This window comes from Bubalus kerabau, chromosome 7, assembly GCF_029407905.1.
Source record: "Bubalus kerabau isolate K-KA32 ecotype Philippines breed swamp buffalo chromosome 7, PCC_UOA_SB_1v2, whole genome shotgun sequence".
Taxonomy (NCBI): Eukaryota; Metazoa; Chordata; class Mammalia; order Artiodactyla; family Bovidae; genus Bubalus; species Bubalus kerabau.
Window position 1 is genome coordinate 54,088,483 of NC_073630.1, and position 22,221 is coordinate 54,110,703.

Below are 22,221 nucleotides of genomic sequence, written 5' to 3' on the forward strand. Positions count from 1 at the left end.
CTCGACCAGGAAGAAATAGAAAATCTTAACAGACCCATCACAAGCACGGAAATTGAAACTGTAATCAAAAATCTTCCAGCAAACAAAAGCCCAGGTCCAGACAGCTTCACAGCTGAATTCTACCAAAAATTTAGAGAGGAGCTAACACCTATCCTGCTCAAACTCTTCCAGAAAATTGCAGAGGATGGTAAACTTCCAAACTCATTCTATGAGGCCACCATCACCCTAATACCAAAACCTGACAAAGATCCCACAAAAAAAGAAAACTACAGGTCAATATCACTGATGAACATAGATGCAAAAATCCTTAACAAAATTCTAGCAATCAGAATCCAACAACACATTAAAAAGATCATACACCATGACCAAGTGGGCTTTATCCCAGGGACGCAAGGATTCTTCAATATCTGCAAATCAATCAATGTAATACACCACATTAACAAATTGAAAAATAAAAACCATATGATTATCTCAATAGATGCAGAGAAAGCCTTTGATAGAGGTAACAAATTTAGAACAGTCCCAGATACATAGAAAAGTGTCCAATAAACATTGGTTAGTTCTGATAGAATTTGCAGTAGTATTCAAAAGCAAGAGCAGTAGAATTTGTACTTTGGCTATTGCATTTTAACATACTCTGTGTATAGTTCACAGATATATATTTATTATACATAAATAGCTTATGTGAAAAATATTTTGTGAATTCTTTTAATTACTTCTGTTGGATTATAACCTTCCAAATAAATTTCTACATACACACACATATGCATATATGTGCATACACATATATGGGCGTTCCTGGTAGCTCAGCTGGTAGAGAATCTGCGTGCAATGAAGGAGACCCCAGTTCGATTCCTGGGTTGGGAAGTTCCTCTGAAGAAGGGATAGGATAGGCTATCAACTCCAGTATTCTTGGGCTTCCCTAGTGGCTCAGATGTTAAAGAATCTGCCTGATCCCTGGCTTGGGAAGATCCTCTGGAGGAGGGCATGGCAACCCACTCCAGTATTCTTGTGTGGAGAATCCTCATGGACAGAGGAATCTGGTGCACTGGGCTACAGTCCATGGTGTTGCAAAGAGTCGGACGTAACTGAGTGACTAAGCACAGCATATATATGTGTGTGTGCTTTGTATAATATACACATGTGTGCATATATAGAGGGAGAGAGAGGAGGAGAGAAATTCATAAGGAGAGCATCCAGTATCTGCCTCATTCTAAGATTTCATTCAAAGAAATGCATTATACTTACATTATCTCACTAATTTTGACTGATGCTGATTAACCCAAATTAACAAAATCTGAATTATAATACTCCTTTTAAAAATATAACTTTACTACCTTTATTAAAATTAAAAGCAAGCTACCTATGTATCATTCAGTAATTATAAATTAAATATTAACTATTTTAATGTTTACAAATATTAAATCTTCAGCATAGACACCACTATCAAGCAAGAAACTATTTTTTTGTTCACACTATGGGTAGATGAATTCTTATTGTCATAATCATCATCATTAAGGAACGTTCAACAATTTTTTGTGTATGTTAAAGATTCTCTATAAATAGAGATTCTATCAAAAATAGGGGGCTATTAATATTATACAAATCTATAGAAAAATGAAAGACTTATATATGCAATAGCAAACTAAGTTACAACTTGTAAAATGATCACAGACACCATGGTGATGCAATCTGCATTAATGAGGTTTGGTTATGACACAGAGAGTATGATATATTCTGCTCCTCCAAGAAAAACTAAAAAAATGCAAATTCTGTCCTGTCAATTTACTTAAATAGGCAATTTTAGTTAATAACTTCTATTACATTATCACGTAACTCCATAAAAGAGTCACACAAGGAATGTCAGATTTCTTTCCTTATTAATAACAAATAGTTGTGGCATAAATATATTGCTTTTACTCATTTAATAATATTTAACCACATTTGACTGTGTGGATCACAATAAAGTGTGGAAAATTCTGAAAAAGATGGGAATACCAGACCACCTGACCTGCCTCTTGAGAAACCTGTATGCAGGTCAGGAAGCAACAGTTAGAACTGGACATGGAACAACAGACTGGTTCCAAATAGGAAAGGAGTACGTCAAGGCTATATATTGTCACCCTGCGTATTTAACTTCTATGCAGAGTACATCATGAGAAACGCTGGGCTGAAAGAAGCACAAGCTGGGATCAAGATTGGTGGGAGAAACATCAATAACCTCAGATATGCAGATGACACCACCCTTATGGCAGAAAGTGAAGAGGAACTAAAAAGCCTCTTGATGAAAGTGAAAGAGGAGAGTGAAAAAGTTGGCTTAAAGCTCAACATTCAGACAACTAAGATCATGGCATCCGGTCCCATCACTTCATGTGAAATAGATGGGGAAACAGTGGAAACAGTGTCAGACTTTATTTTGAGGGGCTCCAAAATCACTGCAGATGGTGACTGTAGCCATGAAATTAAAAGACACTTACTCCTTGGAAGGAAAGTTATGACCAACCTAGATAGCATATTGAAAAACAGAGACATTACTTTGCCAACAAAGGTCTGTCTAGTCAAGGTTATGGTTTTTCCAGTGGTCATGTATGGATGTGAGAGTTGGACTGTGAAGAAAGCTGAGCACAGAAGAATTGATGCTTTTGAACTGTGGTGTTAGAGAAGACTCTTGAGAGTCCCTTGGACTGCAAGGAGATCCAACCAGTCCATCCTAAAGGATATCAGTCCTGGGTGTTCATTGGAAGGACTGATACTGAAGCTGAAACTCCAATACTTTGGCCACTTCATGCAAAGAGTTGACTCATTGGAAAAGACCCTGATGCTGGGAGGGATTGGGGGCAGGAGGAGAAGGGGACAACAGAGGATGAGATGGCTGGATGGCATCACCAACTTGATGGACATGAGTTTGGGTGAACTCTGGGAGTTGGTGATGGACAGGGAGGCCTGGTGTGGTGCGATTCATTGGATCGCAGAGTGGGACACAACTGAATGACTGAACTGAACTGAACCTATTTAATTCAATCAACATATAGTGAGCTGTTATATATTCCACCAGCACTTCAGGAAAATAAAGGTAAGTGAAAGAGTCTCAGCCTTCCTAAGTCTTGCAAACCAGCAAAAATAATGGCACTGTGATACAAAATAAAACAAGCCAAAAAAACAAATACAACATTGAAATTAAAAAATCCTGACAATATCAAGAGATTATATGGTAAACAAAGAGACAAATAACCAATTAAATTCTGAATGAGGGAAAGAGTGGGGGAGATCATATCTGTGTGAGTTATCAAAACAGTTTCTCTCAGTTGAGTAGAAACAGAAAGGGGAGAAAATGCAGAAAAAGACAAAGCACAGGACCTCTGAAATTGATAGGCGAAGGTCCTCCCTTGCATCTTCTTAGCTTCTGCCAGTTTGCCAGCAATCTTTGGCTTATCTTGGTTTACAGTTTCATAATTCTAATCTCTGCCTTTGTCATCACATGATATTCTCCACGCCTGTGTGTGCATTTGTATGTCTGCACATGGCTGTCTTCTTATATGAACACCGATCACATTGGATTAGGGTTCATTCTACTTCAGTATGATCTCATTTTGACCAATTATTCAATATTTTGCGACAGTCCTATTTCCAAATACTGTCTCATTCTGAGGTCTTGGAAATTAGGACTTCAAGATAGCATTCTTAGGGGGGATATAATTAATCCATGACACTTAATATAAAAATTATCTACTCAGGCCAAAGGAAATTTAAAGAGAATTATGAAATTCCAATTGTTTGATGATATATATTGTTTGTGACATGGTGAATTTTCACAGTACCTTTGGAAAGTAATCAGACAAACTGCATTCAAAGTGACTGTAAGATGTTCATACATTTAGACCAAAGAAAGAACTCTAAATATGGAAAAAGCATTTTATGCAGAGGCTTAGTGAAACTGCAAAAAAAATAAAAGTTAAATACATATAGAGAAATTAAATTTTAGTTCATCCAATTCATAGAAAAATAAGAAAACAAGAGATTAGATTTAGAAAAGTGCATTACATGGGAAATATTTCTATCAATTGAAATAAGCTATACACACATGCATGTGTGCGTGCATGTGTGTGTGTGTGTGTGGCTCCTCTATCCATGGAATTCTCCAGGCAAGAATACTGGATTGGGTAGCCATTCTGTTCTCCAGGGGATCTTCCCAACCCAAGGATCAAACCCACATCTCTTTCAACTCCAGCATTAGCAGATGGATTCTTTACCTAGGCATCTCTTGGGAAGCCCTTAGCTATGGTATCCACCTCCAAGTTATCACAGTTTAGGAAACTAGTGTGTATTCCCCAGGTTCATGTGATGACCTTTATGGATTAGCTGTAGCACTGCTTCAAGTTGTTTCAAATCCAGGAAACAGAGAAGCAGCCTCCATCTGGAGCATGCCATTCCCACGTCAGAGAAACAGAAAACAAACGAGGAACAACAAAACGCCCTTAAATGTCATTCTTTTTGGAATGACCTGTCACTCCTAGTCACTTTTATTTTTTTTTCAAAAGGTATAACTTTATTATAAAGTGTAAAAATGAGCACAACTTTTAACGAAAGGAAAAAGAATAACAAAATCAAGATAATCCATTCACCATCAGCCTTGACTGAGTTTTCCCCACTCTTCTTGAGGACATTTCAACCACTTCTTTTGTAATTGTCCAAACTGCATCACTTGGTCAAACCTGATAGCTATGGATTAGGAGTACTCATCTCACAGGAGTGTCAGGAATAATTAGAAGCAATAATACCATCTTATTTCCCTCTCCTCACATAAAATATACTTTCCTCACCCACACAAAAGGGAACAACTCAGCCATGCCATCGTATTCGAAGTCCATGATATGGTAGTCTTTAGGTCAGGGCCAAATATGGCTTTTTATTGATCCAAAGATCCAAGAACTGAAAAGTCAAGTTATCTGTCCAACAACACACACCACACACAGTGGTGGGATACAGACTGACCACAAGGAATATTTCCCTTGAAACAGAATGAGAATGGAAAACAAACATCATTACTAATATGTAGCAACACTGAAACCTCCCCAGGGAGAAATTGCAAAGGGCCCCCAGCCCTGAAGGAAGAAAATGTTCCTTAAATTAGGCCCTGTTTCCCTTCCCCTGAAGTAAATCCTAGTCCATTGTTCTTTTGGTAAGGGTTTCCCCCTCTGAGAGATCTTTCCTTTTCCATTAAGTCTCCTAAATTCTCATCTGAAAAGAAGGCTGAAGGGAATATTTTGAGCTCTGCATAGCTTACTTATCTTTCTGTCTGTGGAAGGTAGGGGCTCCAAGTCTCAGGGAGTCACAGTGTATTTTAAATCTAGACTAATGATTCCTTTGGCAGTACAACTCTTTCAAAAACAGAGTTTGCTTTTCTTCTGTTACCTAAATCATACATTAGTAGCTTACCCATAGATTATCTTTTATTGCATACTTAATTGCAGATACTGGGAAAGACAAGCCTTTATTCTTTTTGCCTTGAGCAATTTGTCTAACAAGGTTTTCACCAGGCTTCCCAGGTGGCGGTAGTGGTAAAGAATCCGCCTGCCAATGCAGGAGCCACAGGAGACGGTGGTTCGATCCCTGGGTGAGGAAGATCTCCTGGAGGAGGAAATGGCAATCTACTCTAGTTTGCCTGGAAAACTCCATGGAGAAAGGAGCCTGGTGGACTATAGCCACAAAGAGTTGGACGTGACTGAGCACAAGACAAGGTTTCATCAGGCACCACCTTAATCAATTTGGAGATTTTAACAAAGGGTTTCATGACCGTGATTCTAGTTTAATACTTTCAGAAGCGATTGAGCTTAAACTGGTGTTTGTTTTCAAAGACTACCTCAGTTTTACATTTTATCTGTTGGAAATGAGAAGCAGTGCCAGTTTCCATACCTGGAGGCTTTGGGAATTTCTGAGCTGTCTATACTCCCATTTATTTTTGCTTACGTGGTAGCCAAATATTTTCTAATTTAATGTCTTTCTTGTAGTGCCTGACCAAAGCAGTCAATACCGACCAAAGCAGACTAGCAATATTCTCCTTCTTATTCACCCCTGTATAGCATTGTAATCATTTGTTGAGACTCCAATAACAGCTCCCTGGGTGCCATCAAAAGGAAAGTTAATGTGAAGGGTTATTGTGTTTGTTTAATCAAAACTCCAATTTTTGGTAATGATTTTTATGTTCACTTTCATTAAGTATGATACAGTAACAAAAATCCCAATTTTCAGCAATTTCCAAAAACAAATATTTATTTCTCTCTTGTGTTACAAGCATCTCATGAGTCAGCTATGTTTCTGCTCTCCATTGATTCATAGCAGGGTCTATGCTGAAGGAGCAGCAGCCCCTATCTGGATCATGCAGATCTCATAGCAGAGAGGAGAGAGCCTACAACAGCTCTTACAGCTTCTGTTTTTTGGGAAAGGCATATATCACTCTGATCATTTCATTAGCTAGATCAGTCATACATCCCAATGTGATAACAAAAACCATCTTTTTAAAGCAGAGAATGTTTGGCAACCATAACGATCTGCCATAGGGAGAGAGCAATGCAAACATCTGCAGAGAAATTCCAGGCATAATGAACAGCCTGTATAAAAAGTGGAAATATGTCTGGCATGTCCACGAAATTGCATGGAGGCCAGGGTGAATAGAAAGAAGCGTGCAAGCTGGAAAGTTGTCAAGTGCAGAGATGGAGAAGGAACCCAATTTTATAGGGCTTTGTAGGCTATTGTAATGACTTTGGCTTTTAGAGTAAAGGGAGAATTTTGAGCACAAAGTAATGCGACCTAACTTTTATTTTAAAAGAATCACAGTAGTTGCTGCGACTAGATGAAATAAACAAATGGTGTTAGTAGGGAGATAAGTTCGGATATTGCTATCAAAATGAGAAAGTGATGCTTTAGACGAGGGTAACAGAGATGGAGGTTCCAAGACATGGTCAGAAGGATATTGGAGATGAGCAACAAGTTGTTTGAGAGGGTTTGATATGGGTTGTGAAAGAAACAAAAGTCAAAGTGAGATTTAAGATCTGACTTCTAACTTGCAACTGGAAGTTGTCATCAACTGAAATGGGGAAGCTTGTGGATACAACAGGCTTAGGGAGAAGATTAGGAGTCCCCTTAGTACACAAGTTTGAGATGGCAATTAGATATCCATGTGTAGATGTTCAGTTTGGGGGAAAGAAGGAGGAATTTAAAAAAATAATAGTTTGAGTCTATAATTTTATTTAAAACCATTAGACTGAATGAAATCACCAAAGGTGTGAGTTTAATTATAAAAAATGACAAGGTAACTCCAATTTTAAGAGATCCAGGAGAAGTAAATGAAGGAAGCAAGATCTAGTTTACAGGAAGAAAACTAACAGTGTGTGATATGCTGAAAGCTAAGAAATTGATGTGTTCAAGGAGGCAGATATGATCAAATGGATCAAATGATGCTGCTAGATTACTTTAAAAGAAACTGAAACTTGCCCACTGGCTTAGCAATGTAGAAGTTATTGTGACCTTGAAAAGAACAGTTATGTGAAGTGATGGGAGCAAAAGTCTAACAAGAGTAATTTTAAGAGTGAACAAAAGACATGAATGGGAACACTGAGTATAGATAATATACCTAGGAGAGAATGGAATGGGCCAGGAATAACTTTCATAGTGAATTTCAACTTCATATAAAATGGCTTATTCTTGTACAAAAATTGACAGTAACAATATTCTAACATTTGTTAATTTCTATGAAAATGATACACAGGTATTTTCCAGCAGGCTTTGTACTTTTTATTTAAAAGACGCAAAAAAAGGTAGAACAAAAACGAGTCCTTTAGAAGAGATTTAAGAAATTCAAACTTTAGGAATCTGTCAATTGCTGAGAAAATCACATGAAGAGAGGAAATACAGCCTAATTTAGTGAAGATTAATTTATTACGACTATCTCTCTTATTGTCAAAAAATCTATAGGGGCTAATTACAGTTATGGTGAAAATTAAAGTGCTGGGTTAATTTGAAAGATGGATTTTGATTTGTAAAGGTGAGATGCAGAAAAAATCAAGCAAGACAGATGACATGAATATCCTTTATGAAGTCTGGGATCAAAGACCTATAGCAAAATAAGTCAAATTATCTGTGAGTGTCAAGGAGATGATATGCAAGATTAGAAACCAGAGTCAAACAGAGAAACAGAGTCAAAAGCTGAAGGTAATTCCAGACTGTGGGAGAAGGAAAGGGGAATAGTAGGTAGAGAACATGTAGATGTGAATCTGGATAGATGAAATGTCCTAGACTGCTAAACTGCCCCTAAAGAAGTTAACTCTCCACCCATACTTCATAAAGAAAATCAAACTGCCTCTTGAAAACACTGTGACCCTGAATTTTTCTCTGAGTTTGGTCAGACTGCTTCTGACCCCTTTCAAATGCAGAGATAGAAAAAGAGAGAGAGAGAGAGATGTTCAAGGGTGCTCAGTGGCTTCAGTTGCATCTGACTCTGCAACCCTGTGGTATGTATCCTTGCCAGGCTCCTCAGTCCATGGGATTCTCCAGGCAAGAATACTGGGATGAGTTGCCATGCCCTCCTCCAGGGGATGTTCCCAACTCAGGGATTGAGCCCGCCTCTCCTGCACTGCAAGCAGATCCTTTAGCCATTGAGCCACCTGGGAAGCGATACATATGTATATATACATGGCATTTATCAGGTATGTATGTATCATACCTGATATACTACAAATAAACGTGTGTCTGATATATATATAAATATACTACAGATATGAACTTACAATAAGATCCTTTATGGCAATTATTTTGTTCTCTTATATGTATCCATCCCTCAATCTATGCTCAGAAAGTAGAAAGGATACATATACACTATTCAGTGAACATTGATATTCTTATAGTCAATGGATAAACTCTATATATAACTTCATATATATATATGTATATATACACATATATATATACACACACATATATACATATGACATGTTAGTGAACTAAACCACATTTAAAGACAAAGAAATTGCTTTTCCAAAGAACATGCTAGATTTCTTTTTAAGAAGAATATATTTACGAAATAAAATTTTATCTGTTAAGCTAAATTGTATATGGACATTATTTAGATTACAGATTTCATTTAGTGTTTCAAAATTCAAATTATTAAATATTTGAAAAGAAGTGGAAAATATATGAAAAAGTACCTTTGGGATTCTCTAAAAGTTAAATGTAATCAGTCAGGAATAGAATGTAACAAAAATTACCACTATATTGATAGATACTTAAATCACACAAATAAAACTGCTTAATACAATTGATTTTTCATTCCAATGCATCAGCTTAGAATTAAATCCAGTATATTAAATCAAGAGTTAATTGGAAAATGTTGTTAATGGTAAATATAACAGGTTTTTCTGAGATTGAAGCAACTTTCTTTTAATAAACCCAAAGGTTACATTATATTTGAATAGGTTCCCCTTGAATATTTTGGAGTATTACTATGTAAAGATCAGCCTTTTAAGAGTTTTAAACTGCCACCAAGTATGATCTCATTTTATCTGATATTTCTGAAGAACTCTTAAAAGTAAATAAGATGAGCAAACCTTTAATTTGACATTTCTTGAATTTAAATATTCATAAGGTGATTGATATTTAAATATCATCTACTGAAGAGCTCAGTTTCAATGAACCAATCAATGTATCAAATTCAGATGTATTACTCTGGGATGATGAGGGAATAGTAAAAGAGAAAACTTTGTTTTTATTAGAAAACGGATTATATGGATATCTCTATATATGTATATATATCTACGTTCATCTCTGAAACCTGATTTTTAAAGACAAATCATATTTTCTATAACTAAAAATACTATTGTCCTCTGTATTGCAATAATTGCTATATATTATTTTATTATATTTTAATTGAAATATATTTTGCTGTAAAAATTAAGTAGATATTTTAAAAGTGAATATTATAGGAAACAAAAAAAATTATTGACCTTGCACATGAACTTTACATAATTTGCCCTTCCTAAAAATGTATATCTGGAAATTGAGAAGATTGTATTTTTGTTTTAAGACAACAAAAATTCAAGTAAGGACAGGAGTTAGGATATAAAATATAACTCAGGAAGTTAGATTTTTATAACCAATGGCAAAATGATCCTGTATTCAAGATCCTGTTGAATTTTCAAAACGATGGAGAAACTGTTACTAATATGTCAGAGATCTTTCATGATATTTTGTAGAAATTATGAAATTTCAATGTCTGCCCTTTAATTAAAAACAAAGTATTCCACATATTTTTTGTTGAATTAGAGAAAATATTTCAAATCCAGTGTTTTATTTCAGTTAAAATAGAGAATTTTTAAATCAATAGGGAAAGGATGCACTTTCAAACAGAAAAGATTTCGAGATAACTGGTTTTGAAGAGTAATAGTATCAGTCTTTGTATACAATGTGAAATGGTAAAAAGTAAAATTACTTCATCACTGAAAGAATAGATTTTTATTTGTTTGCTTTGAAGAAGAGGAAAAGTGTACCTAACCATAAACGCAAAGGGAGAAGCTATAATGTAAGATGGATTTTAATATCTAGGAAATGTGAAATATTTTAAGTCAAACATTCTCAGAAACAAAGAAAAAAAAATCATCATTCGTGAAAAAACCCTTGCATTTGTAAGACAGAGACCTAATATCATTACTCTAAAGTAAACTCTCACAAATCAACAAGAAAAAGCAAATAACGTAAAGAGGAAAACATCCTCACACAAAATATAACACATGATTTAATTAGCGGTATAAGGGGCTGAGTAGTAGCAGTAGTAGGGAAAACACATAACCTTACCAATAGTAAATACAGGACCAAAGAAAATCATAATCAGGGGCCTGCCTGATGACTTGTGGCTTAGCGCTGCCCTACCAGAAACGGTTTTTGCTCAAACTCTTTAACATTTCTAATATGCGTCAGTTTTCCTTGAACAGTTCTGGTATCAAAAGAGGGAAACTAGGGGGAACCCTGACAGTCCCCCAGGAACAATGATTGAGCAGGTGTAGGTACCTTTGAGCCTGGAGCCTCTGGAGCGGTGGGTAAATCCTTATCAGATCCTGGATCCTTTTAGTTCGGAGATTTCAGAATTTTTTCGACTCATTTCTTTTTCCGGGTTTGGTCCGGAAACTAGCCAGAATCGGAGGGGGTCCACGATCTGACCCGATCCGACTGAGAAACCATACTAGATCCACTGTGAAGCCCAGGTGAACAAAATTTTGTTTTAAGTCTGAATAGGCGTCAGAAGCCAAACTGCACTGAGTAAAGCATGAAAACGATGAGTTTATTGCAAAGGTTCTGAGCTGCAAGCCGTCAAATTTAGGGCTAGGAAAGCAACGTGTTCTTGGTTGCTCATAGACCGGTGGCTTTTTATTGGGTAACTGTGAAGGTTATCTTCGGAGAGGGCAATGGCACCCCACTCCAGTACTCTTGCCTGGAAAATCCCATGGATGGAGGAGCCTGGTAGGCTGTAGTCCATGGGGTCGCTAAGAGTTGGACAGGACTGAGCGACTGACCTTTCACTTTTCACTTTCATGCATTGGAGAAGGAAATGGCAACCCACTCCAGTGTTCTTGCCTGGAGAATCCCAGGGGCAGGGGAGCCTGGTGGGCTTCCGTCTTTGGGGTCGCACAGAGTCCGACATGACTGAAGCGACGCAGCAGCAGCAGCAGCAGCAGCAGATTATCTGCTTTTTTCAGTGGATAGGAGGCCTGGTGGTCTTTTTCGCTATTTTAAGGATAGCTGAGTCAAGGTTCAAAACAGTCAAGAGACGGCTTAAACTGAATTGGTGTTTGGGGATTTGCTGGCGTCCTCTGCTGATTTCTAAGAACTGCCAATTTCTGCAACTTCTGATAGGTAAAGTTTTATTTTCTTAACTGCTCCTGTGTTGGCCACCTCCACTTTGTCCCCAGTGTAAGTGACTCCATTTTAGTTTTGGTTCTACAGAGTTTAACCTTACCAAAGATAAAAATAAATTACAGTGGACACAGTAGAGAACTTTTAACCTCTGAAATTGTTAAATAGGAAGTTAGGCATGAGCAACTGAGGGGTGGCCTAGCGAAAAAGATATCAGCTTCTCTAAATCCCACCTCAGGCACATCCCAGTGAGCCCAGGAGAGCTCACAGATATGCTATTAATACAAAATTAATCATAGAGTCTTTTCCACCTCTGGCATATGCACCCTTGATGCACAGCTGTGTCCTCCAGTGACCTTAGGCAACTGGGAGGGAGTCCCTTAAGGGTTCATAAACATTCTGTACATACATACATACATACATTTGATTATGTATGAATCAAACAGACTGAATTATCGGAAAGATGTGCAGTAGAGGCTGTTATGTACCTTGCAAATGTTAATGGAAACTATCAGTCCATGCTAACCTAGATGAATATGTAAAAGCCTTGTCTTAAAAACCTCATATCTCATCGTTCTGGTGCCAGTGCCTCTCTTGGCTTGGTCCAGCAATCCCTTGAGGTGTTCCTTCTGTCCTTTCTTCAATAAACTTGTTTTTGCCAGGGGTAAGACCTCAGATTCTTCTTTGTGTCCCTACCAAGAACCAAGGCTCAAGAGGAAGGGTCCTCTGCGACTCTTTTATCCAGTAACAAGATAAGCTTATCCATTTATGAGATGCCCTAGGGAGAAAGAGGTCTCAGCCAGGCACTCACTCTAGAAGGTAAAAGGAAAATTATTTTTCTTTCTCTGCAGTTTCTGGTGGCCAGAATGAGACTCACTGAGGCATCCCACTGACTCTGGAGCCTGCAGATGGCATCCTGTCAAAACTGGCAAAGGGTAAGAATTCTTACCAAAATTAGTGCTCCCAAACCTCTATCTGTAGTCTGATCAAGAGAGAAAGGTAGAATTCCACACTGGCTCTTTCTTTCCAAGTTCAACTTGGCAGGAAGCAAACATGGTTACCAATCCTTCCTTTCTCAGGAATAGCTATTGCCTTCTTGCTTGTCTGACAATTTGGCTTGGCCGCTGTTAGTGTGAAGGGCCCTCAAAACTATGGCTGGACAAAAATGTGGGTTGTCCACCATTTTGCAGGTAGGGGCCTACTGACTGCTGTAAGCTTCAGGAGTAGTATCTTAAGTCTTTTTTTTTTTTTTCCTCTCTTGGTTGTCTTTGGGAGTGGCTCTGAATCCTGGGAGAGTATCTTTTGCACCCTGTTGGGGACCTTTCTTGTGTGCATGGGGTTGTTCAGTACTACCAAGAATATTTGTTGTTTGTCCTGACTGAAACTTGACACGGTAATTTAAAAGGATTTTTTTTTTTTTTTTTTTTTTAGTATCTCTATGATCAGAAGTTGGCCAAATTAGAAGCTGATACTCAGAACCTGACTCGCTCCAATAAGCTTAAGTGAAACTATGCACCCAAAGGGAAAGGAATATATTCTGAAGCCGCTGTAGAAGGATATACTAAAACATTACAAAGACATGCAGCTCTAAATCTAAAACATAGGGATCTTTCGATTTCCATCTTAGTTGAAGATCTCCCTAAAAGAGGAGTTTGTACCATAACAAATATCTCCTGTACCTAGATCCTCAGCACCTCTGGTATTTTGCTGCTGTTTAGTCACTAAGTCATGTCTCAGTCTTTGTGAACCCATGACTGTAGCCCGCCAGGCTCCTCTGTCCATGGGATTTCCCAGGCAAGAACACTGGAGTCTGTTGCCATTCCCTTCTACAGGGGCTCTTCTCAACCCAGGGAAGAATCCTCATTTCCTATATACTGAACGTAATTCTTTACCACTGAGTCACCTGGGAAGCCCTCTGGTATTTTAGCAATTCCAAAACTTAACAAATAAGCCATTTGGCTAAAATAGTTTGATGACCCTTCACATATATTTCTTGACTTATTTAATATCTTGTTTGATTCATTAAAAAAAGTAAAATTGCAATGATGAGGTAATTATATTCAAATTGATATCCTTTTGGACATAATGCTATACCCAGTGTCAGTGAAATGAATGTGTAACACCAGGTTTGTAACATATATCAGAATATTAATGATTCAGAAATGAATGCTACAATGGAAACTTTAAGTTAGAAGCTTGCTGCTGCTGCTGCTGCTAAGTCGCTTCAGTCGTGTCTGACTCTGTGCGACCCCATAGACGGCAGCCCACCAGGCTCTGCCGTCCCTGGGATTCTCCAGGCAAGAACACTGGAGTGGGTTGCCATTTCCTTCTCCATTGCGTGAAAGTGAAAAGTGAAAGTGAAGTTGCTCAGTCGCGTCTGACTTGTAGCGACCCCACGGACTGCAGCCTACCAGGGTCCTCCATCCATGGGATTTTCTAGGCAAGAGCACTGGAGTGGAAGCTTAGTCCAAGATAAAAATAAAATAAAATATACACATAATATGTATACACAAGAGTGGCTACTGAGGAATGATATGGGTAAAATTGGAAACAAATTCAATATATAAAAAATGCAACTAATTAAATAAACCTTCACATATTCATGAACTAGAATACTCTGCTAATATTGGAAAGAATGTTTTATAAAAATACTTGATTCAAGGAATGTCATGCTAACAATGAATTTTTAAACTTAAAAAGTATGCTATAAAAGGATTACTATGAGACTATTAAGAAAATGATAAATATGTAAAATATGTCTTATATATGTAAATAGATGTTTATATGTACTCCATGGTGGGAGGGATTTACTAACAAACCCTTCCTGATTATTGCATTATTTTCTGTATCTTTGATCTAATTTAGATAATTTGGGGAGCTTACTTGGCTTGGAACATGCTTTTTAAAGTGGGATTTTTCAAACTTGCTTCATTTTTAAAACTCAGAAAAAGCTTTCCTACTTCCTTCTCCATGTCAGCTTAAGTCTCAAACCTTTGTACTCACAGGATAATCAGTCCAAGGGTCTTAGAACAATTTGAGAGCTTTTCAGAAAACTTAGGTTCCCCTCTAGATGAACTGCACTAGGTTCTATGCTGTAACGTGCTCCAGGGATAATTTGTATGCATACTGAAGTTTGAGAAGCACTTCTCTAAAACATTAAGAGGAAGTGAAAATACGTACTAATCTCATAACAACTTTTCTGTTTTTGCCATTAACAGAATCATTTCAGAAAAAAATCAAAGTTTAGGATAAACTTATGTGGTTGGAGTACTAATTAGTACAATTGTTTTGACAATTTGGAAATAGTATCAGAAATCTTAGAATGAATATATTGTCAGATCTAATAATATACAAATGGAAATGTATCCTAGTGAAAGAATCCAATGAAATGGTAAAAGCTTTATATACAAAGATGTCCATTGTAGCCTTATCTAAAATAGCAAAAAAAATTAGAAACAAACTATTTGTTCAACAATAGAAAAAAAAAATCTGGTAGTCTACTAGGTAGAGTTTTATTCAACAACCAAAATTGTGTTTTAAAAAGTTTATATTTTAAATACTTCTTTATCCATTTTAATAATGTTACTATTAGTTATCTTTTATATCTAATGTCATTGCTTCAATTACTTTCTTTTTTAGATATCTCTGGTTATTTTTTCCCATTCTTTATTTTCAACAATTCTGTATCATTTTGTTTTAGATGTGTTTTTTGTAAGCAGTGAAATTTTTATTTATCCAACCTGAAATGTCTTTCAATAGGTAAACTTAACCTATGGTTCTGAAAACATTTTTTAAAAACAAACAAACAAAAAAAGACCTGTTAGCTCTCTGCCCATACAAAACAGGCTATGAACTTGCCAACACATGGGTCAAAGTTTAACCCTTTCAAATTAAGTAACTCTAGTTAACATTTACACAGAAGTTTCCACATGCTAGACACTATCCTAAAAACCTTACATATAATAATTTAATAATCCCTAGTAAGAACTATTATCCCCATTATACAGATGAGGAAAGTGAGAGACAGAGACTTGTCCAAGTAGTGATGAAATTAGAATTTGATCCCAGGCCATCTGACTCCAGAATCTATAGCCTTGATCACCACAATATAATATTTCAACTTATAGATTAAAGAATGAAGCATGTATTTTACCATCTCCCTACTATCTTATTTCACATTTTCTTTTACAACTGATTAGCTCTGTATCAAGAAAGTGCAGTGTCATATCAATTATATGACTTGACAGTGTCAGCTTCCTAAAGATCTGGGAAGCTTATGTTATGTACCCTGGATGAGAACTCTTCATCGTATCACTTTAGTTGCTTGACACAATTATACCCAAATAAGTGGTTTGGCTTTCCTCAAATCAGAGCACTTTGGGGCACTTGTTGTTGTTCAGTCCCTTAGTCTTGTCCGACTCTCTGTGACCCCATGGACTGCAGTACACCAGGTTCCTCTGTCCTCCACTATCTCCCAGAATTCACTCCAATTCATGTTCATTGAGTCAGTGATGTTATCTAACCATCTCATCCTCTGCTGCCCCCTTCTTTTACCTTCAATTTTTCCCAGTACCAGGGTTTTTTCCCAATGAGTCAGCTCTTCTTCAAGTGCCCACTTGAAGGCAATTAATGAAAATATATTGGTCAAAAGAATTGTAGGAACCTTTTATTAAAGCTGCAGTTTCAGCTCTGTTTCAGGGAGTTTGTGCTATAAAATCAATTGCCAACATAAGCTTATTTATTTTCCTCATTTCCACTGAATTACTGTGTTCTTTTTCCTTAAAAAGTTCCTTTTTAAAATGATATGTTCAGTTTACCCTTATGATTTGGAGAAGAAAAAAATATTTTAAGAAAAAAACATCTGTTTACTTTCAGTAAGTGATACTTTCTAGAATATTGAGAGCAATAAATATTCGTGGGATGTACTAAAGCTTAGACAGGGGTTAGAGAAACATTGGGCTTCCCTGGTAGTTCAGCTGGTAAAGAATCCGTCTGCAATGCACGAGACCCTGGTTCTATTCCTGGGTCAGGAAGATCCCCTGGAGAAGGAATAGACTACCCACTCCAGTAATACATTGGGCTACCCTGGTGGTTCAGATGGTAGAGATCCACCTGCAGTGAGGGAGACCTGGATTAGATTTTTGGGTTGAGAAGATCCCTTGAAGGAGGTCATGGCAACCCACTTCAGTAGTTTTGCTTGGAGAGTCCCCATGGACAGAGGAGCCTGCGGGGCTATAGTCCATAGGGTCGAAGAATCAGACATGACTGAGCGACTAAGCACAGCACAGTTCTATATTGCTACTATAACCAACGGCCACAAACTTAGTGGCTTAAAACAACACAAATTTATCTCATAGTTGCTTAGTTCAAAAATCCAGTGGATACAGTTGTACCATCTTCTTCAGGTTTTACAAGACTGAAGTCAAGACAGGGCTGCATGTCTTTCTGAAGGCTCTAGGTATAAACTCATGTCCACATTTACTCAGATTGTTGTCAGAATTGTTCCATGTAGTTATAGGACTAAGGTTTTTCTTTACCTTCTGGCCAGTAGTTGTGCTTAGCTTCTGGAGGGTGCCTATGTTCCCTGGTCGTGCCTCCTATCCCCTCCATCTTCAAAGTAATCAAGTAATCAAGAATTGAGTCTTTTTCATGCTTCAGATCTCTCCTCTACTTCCTTTTCTGAAATCTCCACTCCTCTCTTTTCTGGCCTTCTCTTTAGGTTTTAAGGGCTCAAGAGATTACCTTGGATCCACCTTGATAATTTAGAGTAATCTTCCTATTTTAAGGTTAGTTGATTAGTGACCTTAGTTCAATCTGAAAACTCCCTTCACAGCAGTACCTGGATTAGTGTTTGATTAGATAACCAGAGAACAGAAAGGGCATATCTTTGATTTCTGTTTATTAGACTTTCTTTTTCATTTTTCTTTACTTTCCCTCTCTGAATTTCCAATTTGGAAATACAGTTTTTTAAATTATTTATTCTGCCTTTGATATTAAGTAATTTTCCTGGCAAGAGAGTAACAGAAAACTCACTTCATCTCATTTGTGTTGCTTATCTTAATAAGTTCTTTCCCATCAGATCTTTAACTGCATTTTGAAAGCATGTATTTTCATTTCCCATAGGATTTTAAAATTCGGGGAAATATGTTTTTAGTTTTATTCTGCTTACTTGGTCAGACCATTATATTAACTTTCCTTTTAATTGAACACACTGTATAATAACATTTTAAATAGGCAACACTATTTACTTATATTCATACTGCTCTCACATAATCATTTTGCATATTACTTTGCAATCCTCCATGTTTATATATTACATGACTGCAATCACAAGTATATAATGCTTTCTCTTTTTTCCAGTTTTGAAACTGTAACTATAACTGATTATTTCATTCTTCTGTGAACTTTTCATTGCCTAGGGAAGGTACATGAGAAAGTAATATACAACCTTCAAAGTGTAGTTTAAAAAGTTACCGAGACCTGGATCCTGTCAACTTATCCTCCCCAAACATCACTTCTACTCATTTGACCCTCATATATTACATTTCAGCATAATGTAAAATTTGCATTTCTCACCTTTGCCCACATGTCGTCTATCTGACTTCATTTTCTTCTGCTAACTCCTATTTGCCTTTCAAGACTAAACTCATGTGTCACCTCCCTTCAGGAAATTTTCCTCATCCAGTTTAAGTGACTCTTTTGTGTGTACTCACAAAATTATTTGCATATTTTTGTCAGATAATTTTCCATGTTCAATTATAATCATTTAATTATTTCTACGGCTCTCACAAGGACTTTAAAGTCCTTGTAAGCAAAGCCCATGCACTACCAGTCTTTTTACTTGGAATGAGTTAGGTTTGGCTTCAGTTAACAAACACCTCTCAAATATCAGTGGATTAAGTCAACACAGGTTTTTGGGGTTTTGTTTGTTTGTTTTTAATTTTTACAATTGAAATTGTGTTTTAAAATTGTGTTGGTTTCTGCCATACAACACCAACAGGTTTATTTCATCTTCACACCACACATACTCAATGGAGCAGCTGGAGGCTCTTCTCCATGCACTTTTGACTAACAAAGCAGCCATCATCTCTAGAATTACCAGCTGCCTAGGCAGAGGAAAAGAGAAAGCATGATGAAGTATATGATGCCTCCTAAAACATCTCCCTAAAATGACATGTTATGTCTGCTCACCTTTCATTGCCAAAGAAAGCACATGACCATCCCTATCATCGAGAGGAAAGAAGCTGACTCTTGTAAATGCCAGGAGTAGAGAGAGAATATTTGGTGAATAGCACTGCTGCTGCTGCTGCTGCTAAGTCGCTTCAGTCGTGTCTGACTCTGTGCGACCCCATAGACAGCATCCCACCAGGCTCTGCCGTCTCTGGTATTATCCAGGCAAGAACACTGGAGTGGGTTGCCATTTCCTTCTCCAATGCGTGAAAATGAAAAGTGAAAGTGAAGTCACTTAGTCGTGTCCGACTCTTTGAGACCCCATGGACTGCAGCCTACCAGGCTCCTCCGTCCATGGGATTTTCCAGGCAAGAGTACTGGAGTGGGTTGCCATTGCCTTCTCTGGTGAATAGCACTAATAGCAGTCAATAGCCACAATCAGGCTCTGTAATTATGTGGACTAGATTCCTAGCACGGTCATAGCAAACTACCACAGATTGAGTGGCTTAAACAGAAATTTACTGTCTCACAACTGTGTAGCTTAAAAGCCCAAAATAAAGGTGTCATTAGGGTGGTTCCCTTCTGAGGGATATTAGAGGAGACTCTCTTCCAGGTCTCTTTCCCTGACTTGAGGATGATCATCGTCTCCCTGTGTCTCTTTACATAATCTTCTCTTCATATCATACTGGATTATATGCTATAAGGACACCAGCCATATTGAATTAGGACCTACACTAATTATGAACTTATTTTAACTTGGTTACCTCTGTAAATCTGCAAATACCATCACATTCTGATGTACTAAAGGGTTAGACTTCAACATATGAATTTAGGAGGGACACAGTTCAATCCATAACAACATATAACAATATCACTGACCTGTGATAATATCTTCATTGCATCAGTGACTAATTCATGCCTGTTCTCATGTCCATATAACCTTTATAACTATGATGGTAATGGAAATGATTTAATGGATATTTACTTTTCTAGGCAGAGTGAAATAATAGTTATCACTCTTTTCTATCACAGGAAAACCACAATTAACACTTTCTTCTTAGAGTTTTTTTTCTTCCAGTTGATATTTTGTTAGGATAATGTTCCTACAATGGAATAACTGGTTATATATGGATTTATAAATTCAAATTGTAATACACATTCCAAAATACTCACTGGAGAAAAAAAAATCTGCTGATTAAGAATGTCATTGGCAGTGATTCACATGGTAATTGTGGCCAAAATTTTATTGCCATCATTAACTGTAATTCCATATTTACAAAATAATATCTTAAATTTGCTTTTGAATGGATTTTATTACTTACCTAGATGACATTTCCCTACGTATGTCTGTGTGTGTGTGTGTGTGTATATATATATATATATATATATATATATATATATTCACTCTTCAATTAATTTCTGACTCCACCTCCACCATACTGTTCTGCTCAATATTTTATGCCCAGTCCCTATTAAGATAGACAATGTAGGCACTCATACAGTGGTTAGGAGAACAGACACATTATGTAGGAATGAATGCTGACTCTACCACTTAATGTCAGTGAAATCTGAGTAGTTTTCTGTGCTTCCTTCCTATGCTTGGTTTCCTCATTTACAGAATAGGAATCATAATATTCCATACCTCATTGGTTTCCTTTAAAGATTAAGTTTGTGCATATCCAGTATTTAAAGCAAAGCTTATAAGATGGTAAGCACTCAGTAAATGTAGATTTTTATTAAAACTCTTGTCATTCTTTACAATTTAGATATTTGTGGGCTTTTCTATATTTGCTTTACATCTTTTCAGAGTCTAGAATTAAATACTTTCCTTTTCCAATTGTTGCTTGCCACTTCTGAGTTCTTTTAAAAATCAAATTTATCATGGTATGATATATAGACAAAAAACTGCATCAATTTTAATTGTATATTTTGATGGGTTTTGAAATTGTATATACCCATGTATGCTCAGTTGCTCAGTCCTGAATGACCCTTAGCAACCCCATGGACTGTAGCCCACCAGGCTCCTCTGTCCATAGGATTTTACCAGCAAGAATGCTGAAGTGTGTTGCCATTTCCTTTTCTAGGGTATATTCCTGAACCAGGGATCAAACCCACATCTACTGTGTCTCCTGCAATGTAGGTAAATTCTTAGCCACTGCGGAAGCCCATATACCCATGTAATCACCATCAAGCTAGAATCAAGATTGCCAGGAGAAATATCAACATCTCAGATATGCAGTACCACTCCAATAGCAGAGAGCAGAGAGGAACTAAAGAGCCTCTTGATGAGGGTGAAAGAGGAGAGTAAAAGATCTGGCTTAAAACTCAACATTCAAAAACTAAGATCATGACATCTGGTCCCATCTGTCTGTGGCAAATAGATGGAGAGAAAGTGGAAACAGTGACAGATTTTGTTTTCTTGGGCTCCAAAATCACTGCAGATGGTGACTGTAGCCATGAAATTAAAAGATCCCTGGAAAGAAAACTATGGCAAATCTAGACAGCATATCAAAAAGCAGAGATATCACTTTGCCTATAAAGCTCCATATAGTCAAAGCTATGGTTTTTCCAGTAGTCATGTACAGAGGTGAGAGTTGGACTATAAAGAAGACTGAGCATGAAAAAATTGGTGCTTTTGAACTGTGGTGTTGAAGAAAACTCTTGAGAGTCCCTTAGACTGCAAGGAGATCAAACCAGTCAATCCTGAAGGAAATCAACCCTGAATATTCACTGGAAGGACTAATGCTGAAGCTCTAAATACTTTGGCCACCCGATGCAAAGAGGTAACTCATTGGAAAAGACCCTGATACCAGGAAAGATTGAAGGCAGGAAGAGAAGGGGGTGACAGGATGAGATGGTTGGATGGCATCACCGACTCAATGGACATGAGTTTGAGCAAACTCCAGGAGATAGGAAAGGACAGGGAAAATTGTCATGTTGCAGTCAGTAGGGTCACAAAGAGTTGGACATGACTTAGCAACTGAACATCAACAATAGCAATCACCATCAATATATTGAAAGATCCCATTGTTCAGGAATCGTTCTTTTGTGCTCCTTAGCAAACAATCAACACCCCATGCCTGGCCCCAGCAACAACCAATGTGTTATGTGGCTCCCTTCTTTCTAGAAATCTGCCCTGCAACTTGCAATGGC

The 22,221-nt window shown here is 37.3% G+C and overlaps 1 long non-coding RNA gene across 1 annotated transcript in view; it reads left to right on the forward strand.

Annotated features, from left to right (window-relative positions):
• The window catches only part of LOC129657203 (uncharacterized), a 38,701-nt gene extending 17,450 nt beyond the window's left edge, over positions 1–21,251 (forward strand). The window contains exons 2-3 of the long non-coding RNA XR_008716602.1: positions 12,750–12,833; positions 21,153–21,251. This is a non-coding gene — a long non-coding RNA (uncharacterized LOC129657203). The remainder of the gene's footprint in view (positions 1–12,749; positions 12,834–21,152) is intronic.
• Positions 21,252–22,221: the final 970 nt, after the last annotated feature.